Below are 9,371 nucleotides of genomic sequence, written 5' to 3'. Positions count from 1 at the left end.
AGTGCTTGGAGCTGTTAAAAAACGGAATGGGCTGCCTCAGTAAGTGGTGAATTTCTCTTCCTTGAAGATTTTAAAGAAAAGCCTGTACATCAGAGAAGATTTTTAAAAAATTAAAACCCTTACCTTCCATCTAAGAATCAATACTGTTTATTGGCTCCTAGGCTAAACAATGGGGATTTAGTGACTTGCCCAGGGCCAAAAAGCTAGGAGGTGTCTGAGGTTACATTTGAACCCAGGACCTCCTGTCTCTAGCTCTGGCACTCAATTCACTGAGTCAGCTACCTACCCCCAAAAGAGGACTACATGGCTTCAGAGGTCCTTCCTTCCTTCCCTCCTTCCCTCCTTCCTTCCTTCCTTCCTTCCTTCCTTCCTTCCTTCCTTCCTTCCTTCCTTCCTTCCTTCCTTCCTTCCTTCCTTCCTTCCTTCCTTCTTTCCTTCCTTCCTTCCTTCCTTCCTTCCTTCCTTCCTTCCTTCCTTCCTTCCTTCCTTCCTTCCTTCCTTCCTCCCTTCCTCTTTCTTTCTTTCTTTCTTTCTTTCTTTCTTTCTTTCTTTCTTTCTTTCTTTCTTTCTTTCTTTCTTTCTTTCTTTCTTTCTTTCTTTCTTTCTTTCTTTCTTTCTTTCTTTCTTTCTTTCTTTCTTTCTTTCTTTCTTTCTTTCTTTCTTTCTTTCTTTCTTTCTTTCTTTCTTTCTTTCTTTCTTCTCTCTTTTGCTCTCTCTCTTTATCTTTCTTTCTCTCTTTCTCTCTCTCTCTTTCTTTCCTTCTTCCTTCCCTTCTTTCTTTTTTCTCTTACCTTTTGTCTTAGAATTGACACTAGATAAAGGCTAGATAATTAAGGTTAAGTGACTTGCCCAGGGTTACATAGCTAGAAAGATCTAATTTGCAATTGGGATCTTCCAAAGACTCCAGGCTTGGCTCTCTATCCACTAAGCACCCCAGCTGCTTTTTTTTTGTGTGTGGTTGTTCTTAAGCCTATATAAATGTGGGCTCTTTCTGTGATTGGGGTAGCTAGTGGCATAATGGATAGAGCACCAGGTCTGGAGTCGGGAAGACTCATCTTTCTAATTGTGCAACCTTGGGGAAGTCACCTAACCTGGATTGCCTCTCTTCTGTCTTCGAAATGATACTAAGACAGAAGTTAAGGGTTTAAAAAAAAGGAAATAAAAGGACATATTACCAAGTTCAAATCTGGCCTCAGACACTTACTAATTCTGTGACCCTGGGCAAGTTACTTAACTTTGTTGGTCTCTGTTTCCTCATCTATAAAATGAGCTGAAGAAAGAAATGGCAAACCACTCTAGTATCTTTGCCAAGAAAATCCCAAATGGGCTCACAACTGAAAAAAGACTCAACAACAACTACGATAATTATTCTTTTTTTAGGTTTCTTTTATTTTTGATACATTTTTTCTAGTATGCGTAAAATTGAACAAAAAAATTGACCTTTACTTTCCGTCTTAGAATTAATACTGTCTATTGGTTCCAGTGGGTGTTAAGTGACTTGTCCAGGGTCACACAGAATGAAATGTTTTTTAAAACATTTCTTTAAAGTTTTGAGTTCTAAATTCTCTTTCTTCTTCTGAGCCTCCTTCCTTCACTCCCTCCCAGACTTCCCCACTCCTTGACACAATAAGCAATCCGATATGGATTTTTACATGCATAATAAATAAGATTATTCTTAAATGGCAATTTACTCTTTACTGAGTACTCAGAGGGTTCTACTTCAGTTCAACTTACCCAAATTACTAAATGAAACTTTTCTTTGGCTTTCCCTCTGGCTCAGTAACTCAGAGAGACAGCCTGGGGTAGAGAAAGTCTAAGGAGTACTGGAGAAGTAACCCTTAGAGTCCATAGCCCCAGTTTTCATATTTATTAGCTGTGGGCTCCTGGGCAAATTAATCCCTGTCCTTGGACTTTGTTTTTCTTGTTTATAAAATGGGGATGATTATGACACTTGAGAGTTGTGGGGAAACCTTAAAGTACTATAGAAATGTGAGCTATTATTATTCCTTCTTTTCTTGGACTGCAGCCATAAGGCATTCTCTCTTTTCAGCTGAAATAGTCTTGAATTACTGTAGAGGCTGAGTTGCAATTCTTAAGACTATGGGTGGGGCTGCCAGGGGCAGGGAACCTGTTTTTTTCATTCTGGTGTCTCCATTGCTGTGGCCATATGGCTAAGAAATTGGGACATGACAAGTCTTCAAAGAATTGAAACTGCTTATCACACAGAATGTGATAAAGGAAGAGTATGGTGGAAGGTAGAATGGGTATCATCATATTGCCAATGAGGAACTTTGAAGGAGTGAAAGATGTCCTCTAGGAGAAGAAGAAAAGATGGGCTTGTGGTGAAGGCTAGGGATGAAATATGGCCTCTGGGGAAATCAAGGAAGGACCTCAGCACTCTACCTGGGCTCTTCCATTTGTAGGAGGTCAAGGACAAGAGTCAGACGGGCTGGGCTAGCAAGGATAGATTGAGATCTACACAAATCTGTTGGAGTAGTTGATATTCCTAGAACCTGGAATTGGGTAGGTACCCAAAATGTTTGTTGATTGATTGTTAGTCTACACAGAGGCCAATGAAGTTTCCATTCATTGACAGGTAAAGCTCAGCATCCCCTTTCTGTCAGTCACTAAGGATGGATAGAATCATAGAACTAGGATGAATCTTAAGATCATCCTGCCCAAACCTCTGCATCCAGCCATGGCCCCAATCAAACCATCTATGATCCATGAATCATGAAAATGACTGTAGGATCTCACAACCCTTTGTGTTGTTGACTTGGAAAAAACACAGAACTATTAAATAGTCAGAAAAATCACTCTTTAACCAAGGAAAAGGGGTTCAGTGTAATAGTAGACCTCCACACCGAGCTGCTCGCTAAAACCCACGCAAAGTCCGAGGATTGAACTCTGGTCCCTCTGGACACTGACCCCTGGGAGAGCCAACTAAGCTAGATTGACAATTCCCAGGAACAAAAGAATTTGGGGAACCTATATACCATTTGGGGAGATCCAAGGACAGGGAAAGATGGTGGACATCAGTATCCCTATAAAGAAAATAGGAGTGTTCAACTATACAGACAGAATATAGTCAAGCTTGGGAGAAGAATCATAGCCAGAGGCTAGGGTGTGAGGGATACTAAAAGGATATTCCCTGCCCAGGTGTGGGTCTTCTTGGGAAAGGGTCTCTGATACAATGGGGAAGACTACCTAAGAAAAAGAGGATTCAGCATTTGCTTAGCCCCACCTAACTGGGATTGTCATTTACCTTAGGGTCCATTATTCAGTATGAAATTGCTAGCCTGGGATTCCCCTCAGGGTGTATACTCAGGGAACAAGGACTAGCTTTGGGGCCTCCAACTTTCAAGCCAGTCCTAAAACTTGGAGTTCATCAGATCTTACTAGGCTACAAGTTTGGGGTTTCTAGATTCCATGTTGACAGTGTCTAACCTAAATCCTTCCTGTCGATTTCTTCTAATTCTGCCCTCAGTTTAGAGTGAGAATAGTTAGCTGTTTATTACCCTTTGAAATGTCAATGCATGAATCTTGAATGACCTTTATCAAACTTGCCCCATAGTTTTTTTAGGGGGGTTTCCCCTCTCTACTGTTAGTGATGTAAGTTCTGAGTTTACCTTTTCCTCTCCCTTGCTCTTTTTATTATCATTATTACTTTCTTCCAAAATAATATTGGCAAGAAGGCTAAAAATCCACTCAGCAAGAACTTAAATAAATGTGTGAGTATACAAGTTTATGGATTCCAATGGGTTCCTATTATTTTCATCAATGGATCCCACACCATCTAGGATGTAGTACTCTGGGGCCATGACTGAGTGCCATTGACCTACAGAAGCACCCTGTAAAGAAGGCCCTTCTTTGCTCCAGCTGCTTGATTTTTTTACTGTGTGAACTTTAAACAAGTCACAGTCTCAGGCATGAGTGTGTCCAAATAACATGAGGGTGTTGAACTAGATTCGGAGTGTTTAACCAGGGGTTCATGAACTTCTAATAAGTTCTACCTTTATTTTGCTATAATTGCTCTTGTTTGTGTTTTCCTGTCTATTTCATTTTAGGCATTTAGAAGCATGATTCTGAGAAGGGGCTAAGAGGCTTTAGAACCCCTGCCTGAGACGAGCTCTAAAGCTCCTTCTGGTTCTGCTAGTCTGTGGTTCCATTACTTGTAAGCATAACCATCTGTGCTGGAACGACTTTGACAGGGAACCCAGGAACGTGGGTGTGCTACCTTATCTAGGGAGAGCTAAGCCACTTTGCCTCTCCCAAGATTCAAACCTTTATTGTAGCATGGGAATGATTTAGGATAGATGGGAAGAGTACTAGTGGAACAAGTCAACAATGAATTAAATTCAATTCATCATATAATAAACATTTAATAAACTCCTGTTTTGACGGGCAGCTAGGTGACTCAGCAGAACAGAGGCAGGCCTGGAGATGAGAGGACCTAGGTTCAAATTTGACCACAGACACTTCCTAACTGGGTAAGTAGAAGGAAGGAAGGAAGAAGCTAGGACACTGGGTAAGTCACTCTGATTGCCTAGCCCTTACCACTCTTCTGCCTTGGAACTAATACCTACTATAAATTCTAAGACCGAGGTAAGGGTTTAGTTATTTATTTTTTTAATGAAAAAACCTCCTACTATATGCAAGGATTGGGCAGCTAGGTGGTGAGTTGGATAGAGTGCTGGCCCTGAATCCAGGAAGACTAGTTCAAATTCAGTCTCAGGCACTTCCTAGCTATGTGACCCTGGACAAATCATTTAACCCTGTTTGCCTCAGTTTCCTCATCTGTAAAATGAGCTGGAGAAGGACTTGGCAAAACCACTCTGGTATCTTTGCCAAGAAAACACCAAATGGGGTCACAAAGGGTCAGACACCACTAAAAAAGGACTGAAAAACAACAAAATGTGCAAGGCACTCTGCTGGATAGAAAGTCAACACCAGAACAAGGCCCTTCCTACATGGAGCTTTCATCCTTCCAGGGGAATATAACATGTGCACCGAGGAGGTATCTGAGGTTTGTGAGGAAGGAAAGAAGTTAATGACTGGAGCTGGGGGAGAAAGAGGGTGGTGAAAAAGAAAGGAAGGCTTTATGAAGGAGGCACCTCCCAAGGGAAGCAGAGGAAGAATGGAGGAAGAGGAGTTTTTTAAGAGTTAGAGGTGAAGAAGGAGCACATTCAGAGCATGGGACTGGCTTGTGCAAATGCTTAGGGGCAAGAGAGGGGCTGTTGAGTTCAGGGAATAGATAGTCATCCAGTTTTGCTGGAACACCGAGTGCTCCAAGGGAAATAATATAAAAGAAAACTGGAGAGCTAGATGGAAGCCAGATAGTGATGGGCCTTGAATTACAAGCCCAGGAGCTTGTATTTTATACCAGAGGCAATAGTCACTGAATATTTTATCCAGTTTTGTATGTCCCTTAGGAAGATTATTTTGGAAGCTGTGAGGAGGATGGGGAGGAGAGAGAGTAGAAGTAGGAAGGCCAATTAGGAGCTATTGCAGTAGGATCTCAGAGTTGGAAGAGACCATCTTGCCCAACACATGCCTTTTCAGCATTCCAACAGGTCATCTGGCTTCAAATAGAACATCTTCAGGGTGGGGGAACCTACCTTCTCTTGTCTTCTCTTGTCAGAGAGTTTTTCTCTACCTCAAATCTGAATTTGCCTCTTTGAGATATCTTACCCTTACTTTTAACTTTGCCCTTTAGGGACATGAAGAAATTTATTTCTTCTTCCAAATGTCAATATGTTTATCTATCTATCTATCTATCTATCTATCTATCTATCTATCTATCTATCTATCTATCCCTCTATCTATCTATCCATCTATCTATCTATCTATCTATCTATCTATCTATCTATCTATCTATCTATCCCTCTATCTATCCCTCTATCTATCTATCTATCTATCTATCTATCTATCTATCTATCTATCTATCTATCTATCCAGCCATCTATCTATCTATCTATCTATCTGTCTGTCTGTCTGTCTGTCTATCTATCTATCTATCTATCCCTCTATCCATCCATCCATCCATCCATCCATCTATGTATGTATGTATGTATGTATGTATGTGTGTCTATCTGTCTGTCTGTCTGTCTGCCTGCCTATCTATCTATCTATCTATCTATCTATCTATCTATCTATCTATGTGTATCTATCTGTCTATCTATCTATCTATCTATCTATCCATCTATCTAGTGTTAAATGTGTTTTTTTGAAACCCCAAGTTTGCCCCTTGTCCTTTAGGAACTTGCCTAAACCCCCAGACTGATCTGACTGACCTTACCTCCAGACTGAACAATAGACTTTGAAGTACTTAATGATCCTAGTTTAGATAAGGTTAGTAGGCTATCCTGCCTTAGGTATCCTTTTTGTTTTAAAAGTTTATCCATATTAATCAGAGACCCCCTCCCTGGTATTCCAGCCCCTGGCTGGAAACTTCTTTTTGTAGCTACTATAAAGCATCAGCCTCTTCCTGATGGTCCAGCCCTGGGCTCCTCATTTCCTTGTAGTCACTGTAGAGCTAATTAATTGTATTTTCTGGCCCTTTGTTCCCCCAAAAGGTATATAAGACCCCTCCCCCCCCCAAATTCTGTTACTCTTTGGAGTCTGGTCTTTGGCAGTGCATTCTCCCAGAGGCACTGTTCCCAGAGTCCCAGAGCTTAGGCTTGACTCTATATGGCAGCCAAATATTAAGAACTTGTCTCTTATCCTGATTAAAGATTTGGCTACTTTAGTGGTTCTGTGTTTTTCCAAGTTGACACCACCTATTTGACTGTGTGTCTGTCTATCTTTATATCTATTTGTTGCTGTTGTTTAGTCATTTTCAGTCATGTCTATCTCTTTGTAACCCTATTTGGAGTTTTCTCACCAAACATATGGAGTGGTTTGCCATTTCCTTCTCCAACTCATTTTACAGATGGCAAAACTGAGACCAACAGGGTTAAGTGACTTGCTCAGGGTCACACAGTTAGGAAGTGTCTTGAGGCCAGATTTAAATTCAGGAAGATGAGTCCTGACTCCAGGCCTAACACTCTATCCACTGTATGTGTGCATACATACATCTACCTATGTGTATGTACATGTGTGTGTATATATCTGTATATATATTTATCTGTATATATACAGGTATCCTTCACATACAGGTATCCCTTCCACATTGAACCTTACCCCATTGTACTTTCCAGATATCACGAGTTGTCTTAAGAAATTAAATGGAAATTTGGGGTGGGGGTTGTGAAAATTGCAGACAACCTTGAAGACATTTAGAAATTTAGAAATGCATAAAACATGTATAATACCAACATATTTAATCTTTTAATATACATAATTTTTAAAAAGTTAAAGTAAAAAGTTTGTGAAAAGAATGCGAAAGCCAGCAGACAACACACAAAGGCTAGAAATGTAGAGTTATCTTTAAAAGTTTAGTAACTCATAAATGCATATAAGGTACTGTAAATACCCCATAAAAGAAAAAGAAAAAAATCAGACTCCTCTGATATGAAGGGAGAGACAAACATTTTTACTGGGATTTTTTGGACCCCTGTGATGTGGGAGAGATACCTGTCTCTATACACACATGTATACATAATGCATGTATATATACACATACATGTATACTCACACATGTACATACAATCCGCATACATCACGCATGTGTTTATATTATGCATGTGCAATTTCATATGTATATACACATACAGAGATCACAGAATCCCAGTTTAGAAGTGAAAGGGTCATTGTTTAGAAATGGTGTGGTACAACTGGAAGAATGCTGAATTTAGAGTTTTACAGGCTGAGGTCAAATCCCAGCTCTATCATCTTTGTGACCTGAAGTGAGTCACTTAACCTCAGTTTCTCATCCATAAAATAAGAGACTTGGACTAGATGAATGCCAAGGTCCCTCCTAGTTGTAGATCTGTGATCTGTGTCCTTAGAGGTCATCTAGTCCAATGCCCTCCGTTTATAGATGAGGAAACTGAATCCAGAAGAGGTTTTAGTGGCTTGCCCAAGGTTGCACAATGAGTATAAAGCTAGGGGAAGAACCCAGGTCTTCTGTCTCCAATCCCAGTGCTCTTTTGGACTATAGGGCAGCAGGTTTCTGCCCCCCACAGATAAAAGGTAAAAACTGTGGGTGAACTTTCTCTGAGGGATGATGAAATCGAAACAGCTAAACACGCTGTCCTTAGAACCTTACAGATCTGAATCTGACATGGAACTGCTTTTAGAGCCCCCATGGCATCTCTGTCCTCACAGTTGCCCCACCTCCTTTATTTGGTACAACAAACAAATGGAGGTCTAGACAGCAAAGATATTCCGCTCCCCCCCCCCCCCCATCTTGATGCAAATTCATTAAACAGAGAAGGATGTGTGTTCAGGTTGGGGTGAGGAATGAATGGATCATTGATTGTTCGCTGGTTTATTTGTCTTCTGTTCCCCTGACCTCCCCTCCTCATTGCTTGGTCACTTCTATTTACCTGGGGCTGTTTTTATTGGGCCTCCATACTTTGTTCTTTCATCTTATATTGAATGAAAAAGTATTTATTAAGCACTCAATATATTCCAGGCCCTCCATTAGGCACTGGATTTCTGTTGTTCATATTTAAATCATTTCATTTGTCCAACAGATGAAAAGGGGACAAGATGGAGGAGACACCTAGGGGGCTCTGTTTGAGACAGGAGGTCCTAGGTTCAAATGTAGCCTCAGACTAGTTCTAGCTGTGTGACCCTGGGCTAATCACTTAATCTCCATTGTGTATCCTTACCACACACACACACACACACACACACACACACACACACACACACACACACACACACACACACACACACACGCGCGCGCGCGCGCGCGCCAGTAAGTGTAATATTCCGCTTCCATAGTCCCCCACTTCCGCAGAGGCCAGGGACGGGCATTTTTTCCTTCCTCCAAGGACAAGGCAGTCCATTATAAAGACACAGCCTGGGGGCTGAATACTCCTTAATTAGAGTCAGCCTAGTGTCCGTAGATGAACTGCCGAGACAAGCAGGTAGGCAGGTAGGCTGGAGGGCCGGCGGGCAGGCAGCCGGAGCAGCCTGTGGGAGCAGCAATTCCACGCGAGGGCCCCGGCGAGCACCCAGTTCTCCAACTGGAGCCGGAAAGGGCAAGGCGAGGTCATCGAATGTAAATGTTGAGGGGTGCTGGGGAGGGAGGGATCCGGGAGGCGCGCGCCTCGGCAGCCTCCCCAGGGGTGGGGCCGGGGAACTAACTCGGGAGCGCCCGCCCGTGACAGTCGGAGCTCGGATAGAGCTCTTCCAGAGCCGCTCCTTCTTCTGCGTCCTGGGAGCTTCGGGAGAGCGCGCTGCGCCGGGTCGGGCTGGCC

This window comes from Monodelphis domestica, chromosome 2 (assembly GCF_027887165.1).
Source record: "Monodelphis domestica isolate mMonDom1 chromosome 2, mMonDom1.pri, whole genome shotgun sequence".
NCBI lineage: Eukaryota > Metazoa > Chordata > Mammalia > Didelphimorphia > Didelphidae > Monodelphis > Monodelphis domestica.
This window is presented reverse-complemented; position numbering follows the sequence as displayed.